This window comes from Meles meles, chromosome 21 (genome assembly GCF_922984935.1).
Source record: "Meles meles chromosome 21, mMelMel3.1 paternal haplotype, whole genome shotgun sequence".
Lineage (NCBI taxonomy): Eukaryota > Metazoa > Chordata > Mammalia > Carnivora > Mustelidae > Meles > Meles meles.
This window is the reverse complement of record NC_060086.1, coordinates 39816358-39840738: the sequence shown is the minus strand read 5'-3', so window position 1 is coordinate 39840738 and position 24381 is coordinate 39816358.

Below are 24381 nucleotides of genomic sequence, written 5' to 3'. Positions count from 1 at the left end.
GAGCCGGAACTGTCAGTTTGAAATACTAGTTTCATGAGTTTTTGAGTAAGTAGGCCACAATTATGCTCTATTTCTTTGTAAGTTTTATGATCTGATACTTTGCCATACGTGCTAATCAATGATAAGGCAGGGCACCAGAAGGTTCAATGTCTGCTCAGTGACCCATTACACAAAACATAATCCAGCAGTTAAAGAATGATTTTAGGAGCTACTCATAAGGCTTAGAGGGAACTGTACCTTGTGCTTACCCACAGCAAGAGTGAGAAACCTCATAGTTCATGAGATATTGACTCGTGTTCAGAAAGCCCCTGCCACAGTGGTGGAGTCTAATTAGCCAGAGACTGAACATGACTGCTCTCCTATCAGATCTTCAAAGGAAGACCTGAAGTAATCAAACCATTTCCATGTACTTCATTGCCTCCCAGAACACAGCTCAAGAATATCTGTAAGAATATAAAGATGTCCAGCCCAACCAACATGTAAAGAATCTTGGAAATACAACTGAAAATGAGGAGAAAAATTAGTCAGTTGAAATTAATAGGGAACTGACACAGATGTTAGAATTAGTGGAGAAGGATGTGTTCACAAAATGAGACAGAAAAATGGAAGACATAAAAAGACCCAAATCAAAACTCTACAGATAGAAACCTACAAGGGAAAGGAAAGCATAGCCCCAAACTCATATGCAAGAATGTTGATGATTTTATTTATAATTGCCAAAAACTGGAAATAATCCAAATGCCTTTGAATGGGTAGATGGAGAAACCATTTGTGGCACATGCATCTCATACTATAGAATGCTTTTAAGCAATAAAAAGGAATGAGTTGTTTGTATGTGTAATAACATGGATGAATCTCAAAAGCTTTATGCTGAGTGAAAGATGCCGGAGAAAGAAATACGTAGTATACTACATACTATAGAATCCCATTTATATGAATTCTAAAAATGCAAACCAATCTACAGGGACAGAAAGCAGATAACTTGTTTTCTAGGGACAGGAGTTGGGGTTGGGAGAGGGGAAGATTATAATGGGGCACAAGGAAGCTTTTGGAGCTAATGAATATTTCACTGTGTTGAGTGTGATGATGGTTTCATGGTTGTGTCTGTGTGTATATATATATATACATGTGTGTATGTGTTACATATACATAGAGTGCATATATGCATATATATAGGTCAGAATTTACCAAGCTGCACACTTGAACATGAAACTGAATCTTCTCTTAGTGCAAACACCTAAGCATCTCATGGAGCAGGTGAAAATCAGCCAGGAAAAAGATGGAGGGGCCACGTGGATGCTTCTGCCAAATGAGATAGCTTCTACACTGTACATCTTTGTTCTTTATGAAAATTGTCTTTTATTGGTAGCAAGTGAGGGGTGATTTCACTTAATATGGATTCTAAAATAGCTCCTAACAGCTTAGGCAGGCTGCAAAGCAGAGTCGTGTAAATCCTTTCCTGAAAAGGGAGGTACTCCTGGAGGAACCAGCATTTGAGGATTCACTCGAGTGGCCCATTGCTTTTGTTTTCTCCTCTGCCGGCAGGTTGAATATGGTTGTCCCTGAGGTGGCCCTAAGCAAATGGAAAAATGAGGAGAAGGAACTGAAATGTAATCAGTGCTGGGTAGGGCTGGGAGCTCCATCCTGCCTGCAGACATCTCTTATTATCCCATTCTCTGAGCTTGACCATTCTGGGGTGAACTCCATTCTCTCTGCCTGGTCCCTCACTGGGACTGGGTCTGCTTATGCTTACCCCAGTAACTGTGATCTGATGAGTAATACTGATCAGATTTTACTTCATCAGAGTTCAGATAAGTAATAAGTGTAGGAAATATATCTTGTACGCAGTTCTATTTGGTAAAGTTATACTTCATGGTTATGAGTACTCGGGAATATTCATTCCTTTGGTGGACGTGGCTTAGACAGCAGGATGCTCAGCGGTGCGGATGTGATAAATGGGAAGATGATACAGTCAGTTCTACTGTCATGTGACCTTTGTGTTCCTGAAAGTCATTGCCCTTTGCAGAATTGCACAGTAAAACCACTTGGGAAAAATGGGGTTGGACACATGATTTTAAAACTTCATCAGTGAGACATTAAAAAAAAGATACCTAATCAGAATGGTAGCACAATTTTATACATGTCATATTGTTGAGAAACACATGCATACCACAACACATACCACACTTTACTTTGAAAAAGACCTGAATTTTGGTGTGGAGGATGTGAGTGTTGGAAGGATTATTATTTGTAAGTAACTGAGGATGATGATTGAGTTTGTGTGTGTGTGCGCACGCTTGTGTTTTGCGTACTTCTGAGTGCCTTGGTTCATCTGGTTACAGCTTTCTGCGTTCACCTCATGTTCCTCACAGACAAAACCATGCATAAGCAAATGCAAAATATGTGTTATGCTCAAATTGTTCCCTAATGTAACAGTCGCATCGAAACAAATTCACATTTTCAAAACAAGTGTTATTGCAGAGCTGAGTGTGTCGTGGGAGAGAGAGGCTGTCGGCAGGAGAGTTTGGGAGGACTGTTGGAAACAGAGATTATATGGGATAGGCTCTAGGGTAGGACTGAGCCTTAAGATCACAAGAACACGCAGCTGTGGCACCTGTTCTTTGCTGTGCTGCTGTCAGTGAGCCAGGAGTCTGTGAGCCCCCATTTCCTCATCTGTCCTGCGCGCATTGTTACATGGGATGGACAGCTCATTGTTTTCATGGGTGTCCTGAGTGGATCTAGGCTCTCTTTACTGTTCTGTCAGCCCTACCTGCCACCAAGAGAGGGTCATCGCTACCCAGGGGAAAGGTAAGAAAGGGAGGTCACTGTTGAACTGAGAGAATTGTATAGAAACATGGTTCCCAGATGTTATTTCAGCCTTGTATCATTAAAAAATACTGAAGTCTGGGGTGCCTGGGTGGCTCAGTGGGTTAAAGCCTCTGCCTTCGGCTCAAGTCATGATCTCAGGGTCCTGGGATCGAGCCCTGCATGGGGCTCTCTGCTCAGCAGGGAGTCTTCTTCCTCCTCTCTCTGCCTGCCTCTGCCTACTTGTGATCTCTGTGTGTCACATAAATAAATAAAATCTTTAAAAAAAATAATGAAGTCTGTCAACAAATATTTATTGACTTATCGAGCACCTAAGTATGTACCAGTTCCCATTCTAGGCACTTCAGATACGTTAGCAAATAAAGCAGACAAAAATATCGGCCCCTGTGGAGTTATATGCTGGTAAGAGAGTCAGACAAATGATGTTTTGTTCTTCCCAATAAGGACATAAAAACTTTTAAATTAGCAATAACAATAAAAACTCATTTTCAAAGGGTATTGTTATACCAAATGGATGGGGCTGATGTAATGTCAGAATGAAGGGCTGGTCTTTCCAGAAAGTGTTACATCCACATGTAGGTGCTTGGAAACCTTCAGAGCAAGGAAGGGGAAGTCAGGAGAAGGCCCCATGTGGGTGTCCTGTTTGTGGCCCTGCCTCTCAGAACGAAGCTGTGCCTCTGGCATGTTAAAAGCTCAGAGAGCTCGTGGGGCCCATCATTTGTGTCACTTCTGGGTTAAACCGGATTCTGAAAATACCCCCATGGTCCTGACCCCTAAGGACCCATAGTCCTGACTTGCTGGGTGTTTTCTCTTGCTATCCTTGCCTAGGTTCCTGTCTGACCTCTTAAAAGTCAAGGCTATTCTTTTTCTTTGGTTTTGGTAAGTGGTTGTCTCTGGAGCTTTAACTCCCTCACAAAGGTGATGGTTTCTTCAGGCAAGCACTTTTCTTCCCTGTCCTCCCAGGCTGAAAATTCAACAGGAGCTATTTCCAGGGCATGGTACAGAGATGTGGTTCCCTGGGGCTTGAACAGCGTTAATCGTAAGAGCAAATGTTTATGGTCACAGACTGTGCTCGGCCTGACAGCGGAATCCCAGAAGATAGGAATACTCACATTTTCTTCACTATACTTTTTAAAATTTTATTGTTGCTATTTTTGCTAGGAATACTTATTTTCTTTAATATATTAAAAAAATCATTTTTATTGTTGCCATTCTTGACTCTTTGTTTTACCAACACCCCCACCTCCCAGCTTTGAGGTGTCATTGACATATAATTTACTCTTCTGTGTATTTGTGACCGGGGAGTTCTCTGAATCTTGGGGCAAAGACAAGGAGCCCCTCTTGCTTGGGTCTAGGGGTGGTATTGGCCATCCCTTCACTCCCCATCCCATCTCCCCTACTGTGGGTGCAGTGGTTTCAATTCAAAAGATAGAATAGAATTAGTAGGAGGGCTCTCGACAGTTGCTGTAATTTTGGAGCTTGTTGCCTACTTATGTGAGTCTCTCTGGAGCTGGGCTTGCCCTGGGATATGCTGCCCATGAGGTGGGCTTCATTTGCAGGCCAGTAAATGCTCCTATTGTGTGAGTTAAATGGAGTCTCTAATTTGTCATCTCAGAATCTCACGGAGAGGGGTATGGCTGTGGAAACGGATGTTACGTAGAATAGTATGTAGCTATGAATATGGGCTCTCAGTGCTGGATGGGAGGATGGATGAATGAAGGAAAGCAGCAGACCTCCAGAATTACTTTGGACCTGGTGTTTGGTTGTTATTTAACAATAGAGAGTACACTCAGATTCCCCAAACTTCCTAAATGTTGATACCACAGAGTATAGGTCGAAGGGGACAATGGTTTGTAGTCAGGAGATGGGCTGGCTTGGATGATGTAGGAATAAAAATATAGAGTGTAGATGAAGAGCCACCCTGAAGACAGAGGTACTACTTTTCGGTTATTTCTTGCTTTGTGGTGGGGACGTTGGTGATGAATGCATGCAGTGGGAAAACTAACATGAAATCAACAAAAATCAGTAGACATATGTCTAGGATGGGTTTGAGGAAAGTCCCCCTAAATACATAATAGGACCTCTGGCAGATGGGATCTTAAGCTGAAGCGGCCCACTTCATCCCTTTTTCTGTTATCGGGTTTCTGGTTGAGGCCATGGCAAGCCGATCCCCATGGTTTGAGACTTGCACTGGTGGAAGGGGGCTATATATAAGTGTTAAATAGAGGGGTCTTAATTCTTACAATAAAATTATTAAGATTTTGCACTTTTTTGGTGCTACGGAGGAAGGCTCCCAGTTGTAGCTCTTTGGAAGTGTCTGGAAGTTTTTGACTGAGTATGGATGTACCCTTGGGCCCCCCTCCCTCTTTTCTCCTATTATGATTTATGCCTCAGTCCAAGTATTAAAATTAATTTGGGAAATATAAACACGTGTTAAAGAACACATTTCCCTCTTGTGGTTACGTAGGTAGAGTGCTCACAGAGTCCTCATTGTATTCACACAGGCTTTGCTTTGCCTAAAGAATAAATTCAAGCCTGCTGTCTACAGAGAATGTTATCAAAGGGATCTCAGTGTAAACGGTGACATTCGTGAGGGGCTGTGGTGGGGACTTGCCCACCCTCCCCAGTAGCTGCTGAAATTGAGCTGTCAGACGAAGAAGATGAAATGCTACTTTGTTCTATGGCTTGAGCTCCCAGAGGCAACGTTTCCAGGTCATTTGACATTAGTTCAGAGAATGGGAAAGTATTTATCTTTTTTTTCCATTTTTTCTAAAACTTAAAAAAAAATGTTTTCTGTTTGTTGGTAAGTAGGAAGTGACAGGCTCTTCAGGACAGCTGCCTGCATGTTTGAGGGAAGATGTTTACCAGGGTGGCAGGTGGTACTCAGAGGATGCCAGCTCTCTCCCTCCTGGGAGTATCAAGCACTAGGTTCTGAGCATCAGCCTTAAACTACCTCTCATACTGATAATCTTTAAAGCAATGTTCCCTAAAGAGTGTGCCTTGGGACATTAGTTGCACAAGATGCTCTGAGGAAAGAAAGATGCCGTGAGAAAAAAAAAAAAGTTTTTTGTGCCCAAATGAGTTTGAGAGACATACTGTATTTATTCACCTTCTTTTGACACACAAGTCGTATTTGTATTTTAAGACTCTGAGGATTCCTACAGGCAAGAAACCGGTTCATCTTTAAGCTAGAATTTTCCAGATTTATTTAAGTTTCTAAAATTTTGAAAAAGACAAATTTTGAGTTTCAATTGGTCAGACATTTTACAAGGCCCAGATTTGAGAGAGAGAATGATGCATAGGGAAAGCTGGACCTTTTGTGACCTCATTGAGCCTATAGATAGATAATAAACAGGTGAACAAAACGGTGAATAATTATACTTTGTGACACATGATAGGAATAAATAAGAAGGGTGCTTTAGTGAGGTAAAGTGGGATGGGGTGGATCTGATGGAAGACAGGGAGGGCCATTCCAAGAAGGCAACCTGTGGTTGAGAACCAAAGCATGAGAAGGAGGCAGCTATGTAAATCATGGGAGAAAGCGTTGGGGAAGTATGTGCGAAGTCCCAGGGGGTATCACACACTCTTGGTTTAAAGAACATCATTTGAAGATCTATAGCTTTTGTAAACTATCTTATGACCAGAGAAGCTCTTAAGATATTTACAAGGGACTGGTACAAAGTATACAGTGTAAGTAGAATTGGTCCCCTTTCATCTCTTGTGATGGAGATTCTAAACATGACCATCAAGAAGGATCTTGATCTTGAGTGAGCTCCATGATTCTGTTCCTGGATCATCTCAGACTTGGTCAGCAGTATGCGGTGTGACTCTGAGACTGTGGGCCCCATAGAGTGGAAAGGGTCTATCTTTGTAGCTCTCTGGCTAAAGTCCCCTGTTCATATCAGGCTGTATGATTTGGACTCCACTGGCGGTGCAGTCACACAAGTGCAAAGATATTAGAGCTCTAGAGCAGGAGTTCTCAGACATTAGTGCGTGAAAAAGACACCTGTAGAGTTGGTTCAAATGCACAGTCCATAGAAGGTCACGAGTCAGTTTCATAAAATGCACAGTCCATGGACCTACCCCTCTTATACCCAAGACTTACTTGGGCCCGAGACTTACTGATTCTATACATACTTGGGCCCAAGATTGACTCATGAGCCCCCACAAAATACACCTTACTCTGGTTTGGGCTTGTTTAGGAACACGTTATGTATTTTTTGATTTATAAACTCTATTAGTTACATCTTAGGGGCCATAGTAAACTTTGATTTAGAAGCCATTTCTTTTGTAATCTAGTGTGGCTCTGATCCCCAAATCTGAAATATGGCAGCTGGTGGTATAATAAATCAGAAAGCTGACTTATTTATGTGTTCTTAAAATAAGAAAAACAAGGCCACAGAGTTTCTGTGGGTAAATAAAACCTATACCACTGAGAAGCCCCATCAGGGTTGGGGCTTGGTCCTTTGGGCCGTGGTGCACACCTGGAACCTGGTTTGATTCAAGAGAACCCTTCCCCTGTGATCTTGAGTCTTTCTCCTGGAGGTTGCTCATCAGTTCTCTCCCTTTTCTTTTTTTCTTATGGAATATCAATATAAACTTATGTGCCTTTCATCCTAGGAAGGGATAATCCCCCTTGATCCCGAATCTCATTTTTGGTATTCATCCCGCTCTTCTGCATAGCCATAAAACTCATCAATGACGACCACTCTTCTCATATTGTTTGAGCATTGAGCCAATTTTTTGATATGGCTTCTAGGGATCCAAGGAGACTAGCCTTGCCCTTTCCCTTCACTCCCTTGCTTGCTGTACTCCAGCCATCCCGGAATCCTTTCATTATGCCATCTTTCCCACTTGCGACTTTCTTAACAGGATCCATTTGTGTCTAGATGATCATGTTTGTTTATTGCCTATCTCCTCTGACTGGAATGAAAGGCTAGTGAATTTAGGAATCTTGTCTGTCTTGTTCCCTGCTATATTCCAAGCATCTAAAACAGTACTCGTGTAAATGGCTAATAAATATTTATTATTTAAGTGAATAAATTCCTTCTCTTTCTTCTGGGTATATGCATACCCATATAGAGAAGAGATTGTCAGGCAATCTCTTCTCTTATCCCTTCCATATGCACCCTTTGCCTGCTAACTCCTACACATCCTTAAATTCTCAGCTCATGTGCCACTTCCCTCAGGAAGTACCATGTCACTTCCTCTGGGAAGGATTACCCAACTTCCCAAGTTTGTACTGTGTACTCCCAGAGCACTTACCACGCTATATTACAGTTACTCATTTGTTGTATTCTTCTGTAGACTGTAAGCTCTAGTAGGGTGGGGGTCTGGATTCCCATATACATTTGAATCTAAGGCTCCCTTTTACGAGGTCAGATATGGTGCCTGTACTCAGTAGGTGCAGTAGATATTGGTCGAATAAGCAATTTTTAATGCTTTGTCTCTCTTCTCTTTTTTATCAAACATCTCAAGAGGGGTCGGTACTCATGGTCTTATTTTGTCATAACCTACTGCAAGTTGACTATTGGGCCTGCCTTTGGACTTCTCTGGGCAGGGTACCTGTGAATTCCATGCTGCCATACCCAAGAGATTCCCTCTAACCCTTGTTCTTTTGTCCTTCCTATAGCATCCAATACTGCCAACCAGTCTTCCTTGGCATTCTATCTATAATGGCAAGACCATGGTGCCCACATCCTGCTGCTAGACATGGTGCAATGTAGAGGTGTTGGGCTAACAGATAACAGATTTCATTGGCTATCTGGGAAACCCTGTAGCATGAGGAATGGGTAATGCTGAGACTTAACTTCATGCAAAGAAAGGGGCTTTCCCAAAGTTTTTTAAAAAATAATTTTTGGGTTTATAAATTTCTGCATCCCTTCTCTCAATTCGAGGCCTCTTCCCAACAACACTGTAGCCATCTACATCCTTAGGGCAAGAAGGGTGGGAGAATGTTTAGAAGTGGCTTGCTGCCTGATCCTTGGTCCTTGGAAGGGGGCTTACACATGAATATTTCCAAGAAATCATGAGCTTTTTCCTCTATGGCCCAAGGTCAAAATTCAGAATTTCTTAACTCTGTATTTTGAATACCAGATAGTAGGTAGCAGACATATTCTTCCTTAACTGCCTTACAGACCCTTCTGGAAGCAGGTCTGTTTAACAGAGGTATTCAAACTCAATTAGTTGGAAGAAAAAATACAAAAGAAAGCCATTATGCAAATTCAGGCTGTGTGAAACACCAGGGAAATGGTGACAGTATAAGCTTTTGAACACATTTCCAATTCAATTTTAGTATTAGACCTTTGTATGATTATTACCAATAATATGCCCTAATGCTCTTTGTTTTATGGATGCTCTTGAATTTCTTACCTCTGAGAGGGTCCCCAGTCCTCTCTGTTGGACCATCTGCTCCCTTCTTTGGGGGAGGGGGAGTCACTTGTTTTACCCTCCTATGTATTTTAGTAGAGTTGACTTCAGGATCATGATCCTCGTTTCTTTTACAACTTAAGTTTAGGGTTATGACCCTAATGGATGAGGATTTTTTCCCAAATGTGTCACATTTGTTGAGAAAATTGAGTCCACCTTGTGTTATTCTAAGACCTCATTCCATTTGTCATTTGTTCTTTCACTACTTAATTTATTCATTCATCCACTATGCTGCTATGGATATAAGGATTGGGAAGATGGTCTTTTATTGACTGTCTTTTATTTTCAGGGTGAGAAGCTTTGAAAGGCCTGGCCCTGATTTTGTCTCTAGCTCAAAAGCAGAGTTCTTCTTGAGCTCATGGCAAGGTTAGAATGACCTCTCATCATTCAGGAAAAAGAAAGATTTGATTGAACAGATTTTTTTCTGTTCAATCCAAGTTTATTTCCGAGGACACCATCCGTGGCAAAGAGTGGTAATTGGGGATCTACAGTGATATGTCAAGTAGGACGGGAGGCTCCAGCAGTTCTACTTTGAGTCTGTGAAGGCTGCCTTTTTCCTAGATATTGGAACTGCCAGGGTCAGGACTCCATGAAGGAACCTCTTGGTCTTGTCACCTTTGGTTGTGCGTTAGGTCCAGGTTCTGACGGTAGATGCTGGTGCCAAGAGCCACTGTGTGATAACAGGACTGTATCGAGCAATTTCTCTGGGTCAGGGGAAGAGGAAATGGAGAGAATTGGGTGGGGAGGGGAAGAAAACCTCGACACTCTGGCACCACTGGCCTCATTTTACCAGGGTAAATAATAACCCATTCCTCAAACTTGCAAGTGTTGGGGAGTCCTCCCTAATGTACAGGAGAGATGATTTAGTGCACAGCGCACTACAGTCCCTTGCTCCTCCCATGGCTGCCTATCCATGCTATAGCTTTTTGCCTTTCTTAAAAAAGATTTTATTTATTTATTTATTTGTCAGAGAGAGAGAGAGAGCACAAGCAGGCAGCGTGGCAGGCAGAGGCAGAGAGAGAAGCAGGCTCCCCGCTGAGCAAGGAGCCCAATACAGGACTCGATCCCAGGACCTTGGGATCATGACCTGAGCCAAAGGCAGTGGTTTAACGGACTGAGCCACCCAGGTGTCCTTAGCTTTTTGCTTTTTAAGTCACATTTTTATTGAGCTACAATTCACATGCCGTATAATTCATCTGTGTAAAGAGTACAACTCAGTGGTTTCTAGTATACGAACTGAGTTGTACAAGCACCACCACAATAGTTCCAGAATATTTCCATCAACCCCAAGTGAAGCCCGTACATTCAGCAGTCACCTCCCATTTCCCATTCCCTCCCCAGCCCCTGCAACCATGAACATGCTTTCTCCTACCACAGTCTGTGATTGTGCATTCACTTGTTTTTACTGTCTGTTAACTGACACTAGACTGTGAGCTTGATGTGGGTGGGGACCGCATCTGTCTTATGCACCACTCTGAGGATACAGTACACATTTGTCAAAAATAATAGTTTCTCCTCCAACCTTGCCCCACACCATGTCACCTTCTGTCACTTGATTATGTTCTCTTTCTGAATTAAATTTTCCCCCCCACCGAATTTGTCCTCCTCCCTCGCTTCTTGGATTATTTCATTCCTTCAGTCATAATAAGAAATGATAATATCTTTTATGTGTCTAACAGATCTGTGTTTTCCCCCAGCTTATTGAAATGTGACATAAAACATTATGTAAGTTTAAGGCATACAGCATAATGATTTTATATATATATTTGTATATTTATGTAATATACATGCAAACATATTTATATATGTATCTGATTATATGTTATATATAATATATACAATAACAAGTGATTATATATAATATATAATATATATTACATATATATTTAATGAAATTACCGTAAGATTGTTTAGCACATCCATCACCTCAAATACATAATTTCTTTGTGTCTTGTGAGAATTTTTAAAAATTCTTAGAAACTTTCAAATACACAATATAGTATTTGTTTTAAAAGATTTTATTTATTCATTTGAGAGAGAGAGAGATACAGAGAGAGTGTAAGCAGGGGGAGAGGCAGAGGGAGAGGGAAAAGCAGACTTCTCACTGAGCTGGGAGCCTGACCTGGGGCTCGATCCCAGGACCTAGAGATCACTACCTGAGCCGAAGGCACATGCTTAACCATCTGAACCATCCAGGTACCCCCACAAGTCAGGATTGTTAACTATAGCTACCAAGCTCTACATTGCATCCCTGGAGCTTACTCATCTCATAACTGAAAGTTTGTACCCTTTGACCACCTTCACCCATTTCTCCCACCCTCTGTGTGTTCTTGGATGCATAGAAATATTTCTATCCAATAGTACAAGTTTTCTCTTCTGATTTCTTCCTCTTTGCTAAGGAAATGTGCCCCTGTTCTCAATGTTGGGTTTATTCTCTCCTTTCTGTGTCATATCAAGTGATCTGTGGGTTTGCCAGAACTAAAAGGTGCACTCCCAGCTACTTATCACTTAAAGAACAGATTTATTATTTATCACCCCAAGAAAATTTGTTGTAAGATGCAAACTATACGTTTTAAACAAAGGGCATGGCCAAGTGTCCTGGTAAATGTTGGGACTCTTCTCCAGAGTTCTTGCTTTTCTAGCTGATGTACATCATCCTGGTGATCTCACCTCTTAAACAAGGAGACAGGTGTCCTGCTGGTGAGATGCAGTTAGGCGAGACCATGGTGTTGGCAGCCACAACCAGTTTTCTAGATGGATTGGTTGTCTAACTTCTGCAGGTTGAAGGATGGCGCTTGAAAGAGTCCCATTCACCCACATGTTGTTCTGTTAGGACATGGCCAGTAGGTACTCTGCCCATCAGCTGTAAGCAGAAGGTGGTAGTGATGGCAGGAATGGGAACACCTGCTCCTGTGACTGCAGCCTGAGGGAGATAGCGAGTGGGAAAGATGATATGGGTCACCCACATAAGCAGGGCTCAGAACAAGCAAGAACTCCCTCTCCCTTATTTTCTGCTGAGCTGCTTCCATGATATTCTGGGATTCAGAATGAAAAGTAGTGTGTATATACAAACCACTCTGCATTAGATTTTTTTTTTAAGATTTTATTTATTTATTTGCTTGACAGACAGAGATTACAAGTAGGCAGAGAGGCAGGCAGAGAGAGAGAGAGGGAAGCAGGCTCCCTGCTGAGCAAAGAGCCCGATGCGGAGCTCCATCCTAGGACTCTGGGATCATGACCTGAGCCAAAGGCAGAGGCTTTAACCCACTGAGCCACCCAGGCGCCCCACTGCATTAGATTTTTGAAGTCCCTTTTCCTCCTTATTTTCTTCACGACAGCCTACGAAGATGGTAGAGTAAATTGCCTGCAATCTCTTCTGTAAACTGTCCTGAGATGCTTTCCAACAGCCAGTCAGTTTGGGCTGCTGTGGAAATGAGAAATAGGAGAAGCTCCTGGGGTGGGGGCCCTAATCCATCCAAACCTGGTCTTGCTCCTTCCCAGTTATTTCCAGTTTTTGTACTGAGGTTAATACGTGAGCCTAGTTAAACTATCTTTTGTCAGCTCTCCAGCTGCCTTCCACACATTAGGAAGATAGACTATAGACACATATTCAAACACATAAACACCCATTTGCAAATGGTGGCGCAGTACGCAAAGACTGTTACATGTGAGGGGCGTGATGGCATCGACCAGACGAAGTGGTTAAAAATGAAGATTTTGAATAAAAAAATTTAAAAAAAATTTTTAAAAATGAAGATTTTGGAGATGGAGCTTAATATGTGCTGATCCTTGCCTTCTGGTTATGTTAGTTCCTGGCTGATGTCCTTAAATTGGCTGATTTTTGTTGTTGTTTTTTGGGTCACTTGCCTTACTTCTGAGAGGTTGCAGAAAAGCAAGAATAAAACAAAGATCAGGCGCAATTTGGATAAACCACTTTGATAGCGTTAGAGTGCTTTGAAACTGTTTATTTTTTGTTGAGTATTAGATAGGGAGATGCTCCCAAATGAGCCACAAGAGAATTCACCTGCAGACACTCTACATCGACTCACTCCCTTCTTGTGTATTTAATCAAATAGCAGTATAATAAATTAGCAGCGATTCGTTTGGACACCAAATACCAAGTTGTTCTCCTAAGTGACCTGGATTGATTTCCACATGTCGCAATTCATCAGAAGGAAGTGGCTTCACCCCTGGGAGTCCAAACGCTCTAACGTGTTTCTAGTCTCACTTTTGCTTTAACCAGTGATGGACATTTGGTTTTCTGCCTGAGATGGTAAGCCTCACAATTAGTGGGACTGGAAATGCCAAACAGAGGCCCTCAGATGGATTGGTTTTCCCGGAACAGAAAAGGCCTGTGAGCAGCTGTGGGGAGCCAGATGGAGCCCGTATCCAGGACAGGAAGGATGGGACATTTAACGACATCCCACACCCTGTGGCCTTGCAGATATATGGGCACACATGGCCCCAGGGCTGCATCACTTTGGAGTAGTTGTGAGTTATAGCACACTTGGCAGATTAAATTGTGATGTTAATAGCTAACATATATTGAGTCTTTACGATGTGCCAAGCATCCCTCTAAGTGCATTACCAGTACTAACTCATTTAATCTTTACAGCCACCCCATGAAGGTAGGTAGCACTACAGTCTCCACTTTATAGACAGGGAAAACGAGGTACCCAAAGGGCAATGTAGGCTTCCCAAGGCTCCATAGTGAGGTGGTGGTAGATAAGTCTTCAAAACTAAGCTTTATAGAAAGAATGGCATCAGTTTCTACGACTTTTAAATAGTGAGGAAACCCCTCAAGCCATAGCAGTGAAACACTGAGATTAATAGCAGAATAGCCTGTTGGAAGGAGAGGCTCTGCCTACGTTACATACGATCACCATCCAAACCACCATTATCACAACACTGTGATCACTGTGTTTTGTGGTTAAATTTGCTGTCAGTGTCGAGATGGGGCAGGTAGCAGCTCCAAGGTCATGGGGATAAATACATAGTACTTTGGAATTTGAGAGTTGGGCACACAGTCTCATAGGGATGGGTGAGGGGTCATCCCTGTCAGCTTTGCCATCAGTAGTGGCTGGCATATTTCGGACAAATTCCGCATTCTCCTGCAGTTCCTTCTCTGCCCATTAATGTGGGTGTCCCCTCTCCTGTGCTTCCTCTCTCATCCAAACTCTTCTTATGTTCTTCTCTCTGCTCGGTAATGGTCTTAGAACTCATGTTTTGAAGTTGTTAGTTAAGATGCTTGTTTTCTCACTCATTGTGCCGAATAACTAGGTTTGAAAACTCGGGGTATCTCTTCTTACAAGAGGTGTCCTTACAAAGGGTTGAAACCTCTCTCCGGATGCAAAACGTTGGTCAGGCAGGGTAGAATATCTCTTAAGGTTGACTGCCCCCAGTGTGGATGTCCTTGGAGTAGGTGAATGGGCTTTGAAAACAGACAAATTTAGACAAAATTAAGACAGATTTAAAATCTGGTTCTGATTTTGTCTCACGTGAGGTGAGTCACCTACATTAATACATTTCTCTGATTATTTCTTTGTAAGCTAGAAGCTTTTGGCCAGGATTGATAAGAGTTAATCCTTTTGGTAAGGATTTCTTTTGAGTACAATGTACATTCTGGCTATTGTATAAGCTGTTTAAATTTACCATCTCATTGGATTCTTAGAACAACTCCATGAAGCAGGTCCTTTTCCAATCCTATTTCACAGATGAGGAGACTGAGGTGTAGAGAAGATTAAATAAACTGTCCATAGTCAGGTGCATGGTGGAACTTGGAGTCTGAATGACTCCAAAGCCATTTCTCTTAACCACTGAGCATGACCATGTGGATCCAGTATTCAGTGAATAATGAATTTCCTTTTTCCATTCCTTACGTCCCCTATGTATGATCTTTCTTATTGGAATCCTGCTGTGGAAATGACAAATACGGATTAATTTCCTCCTCTTCCATCCTGACATGCTTCTTTCTGTTTGAATAGTTTGGGGTTCATCGTATTCTGTCCCCAGTAAAAGAACAAGATGTAATGTCAGTTATGTTGCAGATCTCATAAAGATTAAACACCCGGAGTGGTGGGAACTTGGTAGCTAAGTGAACATTTCCACATGAGGAATGGGGTTTAAACTTTATTAGCCTTTTGATAGCACCAACATGCAGTGACATTCACAGAGGAGCATTTTACAGGGCATGGGAATACAACACATGGTCAGGCACCTCCTCACCTGCCAAATAGCATGAACAGGCATCAGAGGACTTTTATTGTCTCTGTTGGTTTTTCCTCCATCTGTTCTCTTTTTATTTTCTTCTAACCTGAAGTCTCCTATACAGCTGGGTTTGTATATGGCATACCCACTAAGTTTGAACCAAAAGGTCTAGGATAGAATCCTGTCTTTGTTCATTAGTTGTGTGCCTTATCCCTCCATCTCCTCATCTGTAAAGTGGGAATAATAATCACGGTTGTAAGGTTGAAGCAGGAGCCAGTACATGTCAGGTTCTTAGAACAGTTCCCAGTCCCTAGCAAGCATTCACTAAATGGCAGCCATTTGACCACCCTGAATGCTTTATCACTGGTCAGGCCAGCCTAGTCCCCAAAAGGCAAACTAATGTTGGAAATTAAAAGCATTTCATAGATTATGCTTATTAAATATCTTGGAGGCCTTTTAAAAAAAAAAAATAGGTCAGTGAGTCTAGAACTCTAAGCGTTAGCTATTAACCAGCAGAGAGTTTATTCCTTATGACCCGGGGGCGAGGTGGCTCATCTTTAACTTTGATAACTAAGGTAATGGACTCTTCCTTATTTCCAATATAAATATTACAAAGCAAAACATGTGACACTGTCATGGTGCAGGAGCAGGGCTTTGTGCTCCCAAAGCAGCTGGGAATGGCGTGGCTTAATCCAGAATGTTCCACGGAGCCCCCGAGATCTTGTAACAAGTCCATATTGTTTCAGACAAGGGAGACATGAACAGAAAATCTGAGAACCTCATTTATTCATATCTTTGTACAATATATATTGAGTAGATACTGTGTTTACAGTGCTCTTTGGGGCAGTGGGGACATAGCAATGTGACACACATTATAGTCTATGGCAGGATCTGTCACTCTTGGCACTGTTAACATTTTGTGCTATGATTTTGTGTTATAGGCAGTCCTATACCTTGTAAGGTGTTTGCAGCATTCTTGGTCTCTACCCACTATATATGCCAGTAGCAATCCCTGCCTCAGTCGTGACAAGCAGAATCTCCCCAGGTGTTGCCAAAGGGCCCCTGGGGTTAAGCAAACCACCCACAGTTGCTTGGTTGAGATTGATTCTTCTGTTGGAGGGGGAGATGAAACTCTATAAAGCATATGATAATCTGTAAAACAACTACCCAGGGGGAAATGGGCTGCCTGAGGTGGGGTTAGCTGTTTTGTAAGAGGTCATCAAGCAAAGCCTCCCTGGGGTGATACCTGAGCCAAAACAAAAGGAGGTGAGGATGAGAGCCCTGTGGACCTCTGGGGCCCGAGAAATTGGGCAGCAGCAGCAGCAGCAGCAGCAAGGGCAGGAGAATGTGTTTGAACTGGAATAAGGAAAAGGAAAATGGTGCTTGAGGAATGAGGCCAGATAGGTAACGGTTGTGGCGACTGAGGGGAGATGGCCCCATAAGTCTCTTCCTCTGAGGGAGCAGGGAAGGGTTGAAGGCTTTAAGCAGAATAGTGGCATGACCTGATTTCTTTTCATGAAGGATACCTGAACCATATGGACAAGGGTAAGTGCAGGGAGAATATTGAGGAGGCCATTGTAGTGACAGTGGTCTGGACCACGGTGGGTAGAGATGGAGATGGTGAGAAGTGGGGGGCTCTGGTTATGTTCAAATGGTCAAGCTGGACCTTTAGGAATTGTTGTTGCATTGGTGGTGTGGCAAGAAAATTTGGAGTGAGCAGGGGAAGAAAGGAGCATCAGAGTTTCCTCAGGGCAGATGGTGGAAATAGCCTGTCCTCAGCCTTGGGTGGGGTGGCAAAGGCCATAAAAGGGTTCCTCGCTGGCTTTTTCATCCGTGCCCTGAACTGAGCTACCTCCTCCCCTAATTGTATCATAATCCCTTTTGGGTGCTCATTAAAATGGAGATTCCTGGGTCCCACCCAAATACACTGAATCAGAATTACTGGAGGTAGAGCCCCGAAAACTGCATTTGAGTACAAGCTCCAGGGCAAGCACCAAGAATAGATCTCCTCTTTCTCTGGCTGTTTTCCTGGGCCCAGATCTTGACCTCTGTGTTTATCTTCCCCTGTTCCCTGCCAGGTGCTTGCCAAGCCTCCTCTCTGTGAAACAGACCTGCCCTTTACACATTGGATTTATCTTTCAGCTCCTTCATTTTGACCCTGATGCCGTTCTTCTGAGGAGATCTTTAGGTTTTAGTCTGTTGTTTAGGGTGGAAGTTTGAGTAACTTTAACAGGGTTTCTTTGTAATCTTAGAATCCTAGAATTTTGCACCTACAAGGGACCCCTGAAGGCATTGAGATCCTGTATTTCATTTTTTTTCCCAGGTGGGGAAACTAAACCTTGGAAAGTGAAATCATATTGTACAATTCGACCCAACAGTAACACTGCTAGTTGCCCTCGCCTGAGAAACATAAGATCTGTTCCTGTTGCATCAGAGTGTTTAGCCTTCCAGTGCTGTGTGAAGGATTTTCATGCCCCCATGAGCCTGCTTTGCCACGTCTCCATAGCTGCTTTTGTCTTTTAACATAAGAAAATTGGTACGTGCTTTGCACTGAGTGTCAACACATCTCTAACTGCTCGCTGTTTCAGTCCCTGCACCCCTAAGTTCTGTTTTAGGGAAGTCGGGGGTTTTCACCAAACTCTTGAAAGTCGTTATTTTGTTTTCTCATTTTGCAAGAAAGTGTTGGCTCCAGAAGGGGAAGCTTGACGAAGCCAGAAGTGAGCTGTGGAGATGGTGGCAGCCCAACCACTGAGCCGGGAGCCTGGCTCTTCAAATCCTGCTGCTTGATAGATACTGTGCTAAATGGATTTTGGCCCCGTCCCCCAACTAACCAGATAACAAATGGATACTTTAACAACTTCGTGATAATAAGGGTCATTCACCCTGTGGTACAACAGCCTCTGCCGAGGGGTTTCACATTGGGATTGTTTTATTACCATGGAAGCATATTTGCTTCCCAAAGGGGACATATTTTATCACAATTGTGAAGCTTTCTTTACCCTAAAAACATTCTGAGAAATTGCATATTGAGGAATGGTTGAAATGAAGGAAAAATAACGCATCCTCACCATCACCATAGTCACTGGCATCATCATAGTCACTAGCATCATCAGCATGACCTCATTAATATCATGACCAACAGCACAGCTACCATTTGTTGAGTTAACTTGCCCCTTTCATGTGCTCTGTGTCAGGTAGATACAACTTTTCTCATTTTATGGATGATACACCTGGAGTGCAATCACGTGAACTTCCTTGTCCAAAGCCATCAAAGTCTCTTGGGGAAACGGCAACTTTGGTACCACATTTCCTGGCAACTCCTCCTACCTGATGGGAGGGAAACACAAGTCCCACGTCAACTAGGTCTGGAGCTACATAACTCAGAAATAAAGCTTCCACACGCACGGGTAGCAGTCAGAAGTGCTACATTGTGTAGACCTAGCCAATAAATAATCAGTTCACCTTGATTGATCTAATTGGGCTGGCCACCTCCCTGTCAAAGTAGGAGGGAAAGATAACTTTATCTCTGTTTGGCATGGGATATAATCTCGCTTGAGCTGGAATTACAGCCCAGAGAATCTGGTGCCAGAATGCCCGATCTTCCCTCATTTTTAATAATAGCATCAGAACCTGCCATTATATGAAGCTTGCAGCAAATGGATCACCAGTGTTTGCACTTTGAAGTGAGGCCATCTGCTCCTTTGGGCTGGGACCACTTGGGCATGGGGGCTTTGCAGCAATCTCTTCTTTTAATAGACTTCACCTTTTTCCTTTTCTTTCCTGCCGCTTGTCTTTCTGTTGATTCAAAATCCACATCCACCAAGAAAAGTAGTTTAAAAAAATCAAAGCAAATATCCTCCCTCCACCTACTCAAGGGAAAAACTAAAAGAAAGTTTGTCCATTCGTCAGTACCGCAAGCTGCTTAAGTGGATAGTGATAATTTCCCAGATGAATCTTAAAAAGATGTGCGTCCTGGCCTCTTTCTCCCAAAGATCCAGATGATATTTTGCATTAACAGGAGGTAGGAGAAGTGCCAAAGTCAATTTTAGGTTGGTTTTGGAGATTTTGCACACATGCTGACTCATTTATCTCTTTGGTACTTCTTGCTTTTCCATTATGGAGAGTTCCCATCAGAGCCCGTTTCTTAAAGGCGCACCTTCTGGTTTGGATCGGTCCGCCAGCTGCCTTGTGCATAACGGAGATGCGGTGCAGTTGGGAGTTCACAGGGAGTAAGAAGCTGAAGTGTCTGAGTGCTGTAGAATAAATAAATACAGGGAAGAGATTTTTCAGAGCCATTATTGATTGGATGCCGAGGAGTTATTAAGTTCTAAGAATGGCTTATTACACCACTTGGGCCAAGATTAAAGAGGAGTTAAGCCGCGGATATCCATTGGGAGACGTTTCTGTGGTTTAGAGCCCTCTGCGGAGGCTCTTGCCCTCCCAGTGATGCTCTCCTTTCTCCCCACTTCCCCTGCCCCCCACCTCCAGCTTGTCTGACAGAAGACACTGTCAGGACACTTTCCAAGTTGGTTTATCTCTCTCTTTTTTATTTTTATTTTTTATTTTTTTCCCATTTTATTTATTTTTTCAGTGTAAGAGTATTCATTCTTTTTGCACAACACCCAGTGTTCCATGCAAAACGTGCCCTCCCCATTACCCACCACCTGTTCCCCCAACCTCCCACCCCTGACCCTTCAAAACCCTCAGGTTGTTTTTCAGAGTCCATAGTCTCTTATGGTTCGCCTCCCCTTCCAATTTTTTTTTTAAATAAACATATAATGTATTTTTATCCCCAGGGGTTCAGGTCTGTGAATCGCCAGGTTTACACACTTCACAGCACTCACGATAGCACTTACCCTCCCCAATGTCCATAGCCCCCTCCCCCTCTCCCAATCCCACCTCCCCCCAGCAACCCCCAGTTTGTTTTGTGAGATTAAGAGTCATTTATGGTTTGTCTCCCTCCCAATCCCATCTTGTTTCATTTATTCTTCTCCTATCCTCCTACCCCCCCATGTTGCTTCTCCATGTCCTCATATCAGGGAGATCATATGATAGTTGTCTTTCTCCGATTGACTTATTTCACTAAGCATGATACGCTCTAGTTCCATCCACGTCGTCGCAAATGGCATGATTTCATTTCTTTTGATGGCTGCATAGTATTCCATTGTGTATATATACCACATCTTCTTTATCCATTCATCTGTTGATGGACATCTAGGTTCTTTCCATAGTTTGGCTATTGTAGACATTGCGGCTATAAACATTCGGGTACACGTGCCCCTTCGGATCACTATGTTTGTATCTTTAGGGTAAATACCCAGTAGTGCAATTGCTGGGTCATAGAGTAGTTCTATTTTCAACATTTTGAGGAACCTCCATGCTGTTTTCCAGAGTGGTTGCACCAGCTTGCATTCCCACCATCAGTGGAGGAGGGTTCCCCTTTCTCCACATCCTCTCCAGCATCTGTCATTTCCTGACTTGTTAATTTTAGCCATTCTGACTGGTGTGAGGTGATATCTCATTGTGGTTTTGATTTGTATTTCCCTGATGCCGAGTGACGTGGAGCACTTTTTCATGTGTCTGTTGGCCATCTGGATGTCTTCTTTGCAGAAATGTCTGTTCATGTCCTCTGCCCATTTCTTGATTGGATTGTTTGTTCTTTGGGTGTTGAGTTTGCTAAGTTCCTTATAGATTTTGGATACTAGCCCTTTATCTGATATGTCGTTTGCAAATATCTTCTCCCATTCTGTCAGTTGTCTTTTGGTTTTGTTAACTGTTTCCTTTGCTGTGCAAAAGCTTTTGATCTTGATGAAATCCCAATAGTTCATTTTTGCCCTTGCTTCCCTTGCCTTTGCCGTTGTTCCTAGGAAGATGTTGCTACGGCTGAGGTCGAAGAGGTTGCTGCCTGCATTCTCCTCAAGGATTTTGATGGATTCCTTTCTCACATTGAGGTCCTTCATCCATTTGGAGTCTATTTTCGTGTGTGGTGTAAGGAAGTGGTCCAATTTCATTTTTCTGCATGTGGCTGTCCAATTTTCCCAGCACCATTTATTGAAGAGGCTGTCTTTTTTCCATTGGACATTCTTTCCTGCTTTGTCGAAGATTAGTTGACCATAGAGTTGAGGGTCGATTTCTGGGCTCTCTATTCTGTTCCACTGATCTATGTGTCTGTTTTTGTGCCAGTACCATGCTGTCTTGATGATGACAGCTTTGTAATAGAGCTTGAAGTCCGGAATTGTGATGCCACCAACTTTGGCTTTCTTTTTCAATATTCCTTTGGCTATTCGAGGTCTTTTCTGGTTCCATATAAATTTTAGGATTATTTGTTCCATTTCTTTGAAAAAAATGGATGGTATTTTGATAGGGATTGCATTAAATGTGTAGATTGCTCAAGAAACAAGAAAGGTCTCAAGTACACAACCTAACCCTACACGTAAAGGAGCTGGAGAAAGAACAAGAAAGAAACCCTAAACCCAGCAGGAGAAGAGAAATCATAAAGATCAGAGCAGAAATCAATGAAATAGAAACCCCCCCCCCAAAAAAATAGAAAAAATCAATGAAACTAGGAGCTGGTTCTTTGAAAGAATCAATAAGATTGATAAACCCCTGGCCAGACTCATCAAAAAGAAAAGAGAAAGGACCCAAATAAATAAAATCATGAATGAAAGAGGAGAGATCACAACTAACACCAAAGAAATACAGACAATTATAAGAACATACTATGAGCAACTCTACGCCAACAAATTGGACAATCTGGAAGAAATGGATGCATTCCTAGAGACATATAAACTACCACAACTGAACCAGGAAGAAATAGAAAACCTGAACAGGCCCATAACCAGTAAGGAGATTGAAACAGTCATCAAAAATCTCCCAAACAAACAAAAGCCCAGGGCCAGACGGCTTCCCAGGGGAATTCTACCAAACATTTAAAGAAGAACTAATTCCTATTCTCCTGAAACTGTTCTAAAAAATAGAAATGGAAGGAAAACTTCCAAACTCATTTTATGAGGCCAGCATCACCTTGATCCCAAAACCAGACAAGGATCCCACCAAAAAAGAGAACTACAGACCAATATCCTTGATGAACACAGACGCAAAAATTCTCGCCAAAATACTAGCCAATAGGATTCAACAGTACATTAAAAGGATTATTCACCACGATCAAGTGGGATTTATTCCAGGGCTGCAGGGTTGGTTCAACATCCGCAAATCAATCAATGTGATAGAACACATTAATAAAAGAAAGAACAAGAACCATATGATACTCTCAATAGATGCTGAAAAAGCATTTGACAAAGTACAGCATCCCTTCCTGATAAAACTCTTCAAAGTGTGGGGATAGAGGGCACATACCTCAATATTATCAAAGCCATCTATGAAAAACCCACCGCAAATATCATTCTCAATGGAGAAAAACTGAAAGCTTTTCCGTTAAGGTCAGGAACACGGCAGGGATGTCCATTGTCACCACTGCTATTCAACATAGTACTAGAAGTCCTAGCCTCAGCAATCAGACAACAAAAAGAAATTAAAGGCATCCAAATTGGTAAAGAAGAAGTCAAACTATCACTCTTCACAGATGATATGATACTATATGTGGAAAACCCAAAAGACTCCACTCCAAAACTGCTAGAACTTGTACAGGAATTCAGTAAAGTGTCAGGATATAAAATCAATGCACAGAAATCAGTTGCATTTCTGTACACCAACAACAAGACTGAAGAAAGAGAAATTAAGGAGTCAATCCCATTTACAATTGTACCCAAAACTATAAGATACCTAGGAATAAACCTAACCAAAGAGACTAAGAATCTATACACAGAAAATTATACTCATGAAAGAAATTGAGGAAGACACAAAAAAATGGAAAAATGTTCCATGCTCCTGGATTGGAAGAATAAATATTGTGAAAATGTCTATGCTACCTAAAGCAATCTACACATTTAATGGTTTATCTCTCTTAATTGAACACCCCTAGGAGCCCCGGGTGGGATGTCTTTATCAAATCACACATTTCCCCCAAGTTAACACAAACTGTTTTCCAAGAGAAAAGAGCAGTGTAATTATTTCGTGAGGATCTGAGAACAAGCAGACTTGGGATGTAATGAGCATCCTGTCAGGCTGATTGGCTCTGTAAGTAACAGCTTCTACCCTTTGCAGCTAAATCAGGGTTTTCCTTCAGATTGGGGGTGTTAGGGAGGCATGAACCTGTTTGGGGGATAGCTCAACCCAACATTATTATGTTAAAACAGTGAGGGATTTCATCCTCTAGAATTTTCAGGGTTTTTTTCTTAAGTAGGTGCCATGCTTACTGTGGAGCCCAGCGCAGGGCTTGAGCTCAGGACCCTGAGATCAAGACCTGAGCTGAGATCAAGAGCTGGACCCTTAACCAACTGAGCCACCCAGGTGCTCCTCATCTGAAATTTTAATGAGAGAAAGCGTGCCTTATATGTATCCATATAATTAACACTCATGTGCCCTTTGTGCATCCTCACTTCCAAATGGATCATCTGATGTATACCATGCCTTAAACACGGAAAGTGACCCATAAATGGTTTTAATGACTGTTCTGTTACTATAGGTTTGCTGTCCCCTGAGGCCAGGTATGGTTTGGAACTCATCGTTTTTCAGTATTTAGGAAGGCTGTCCATTGTCCATGTGATCCATTACATCAGGCCTCCAGTGAGACCTGGGGAAGCACTCCATAATCAAACACATTAATATTTCTGCAACAAAGTCAATATCCATACTAAGCAGGATAAATAAATATCATTAGACTGATGAATGGCTTTTCTTTAGGTCAGAAACAGTCCTGTCAAATATTGGAGGTTTCTTTTCATTCAGCCTAATATAGAGAGTCTCCTGTTAGGTCAGGGGAATTCTTTTTTTCTTCTTCTTCTTCTTTTTTTGCCACCA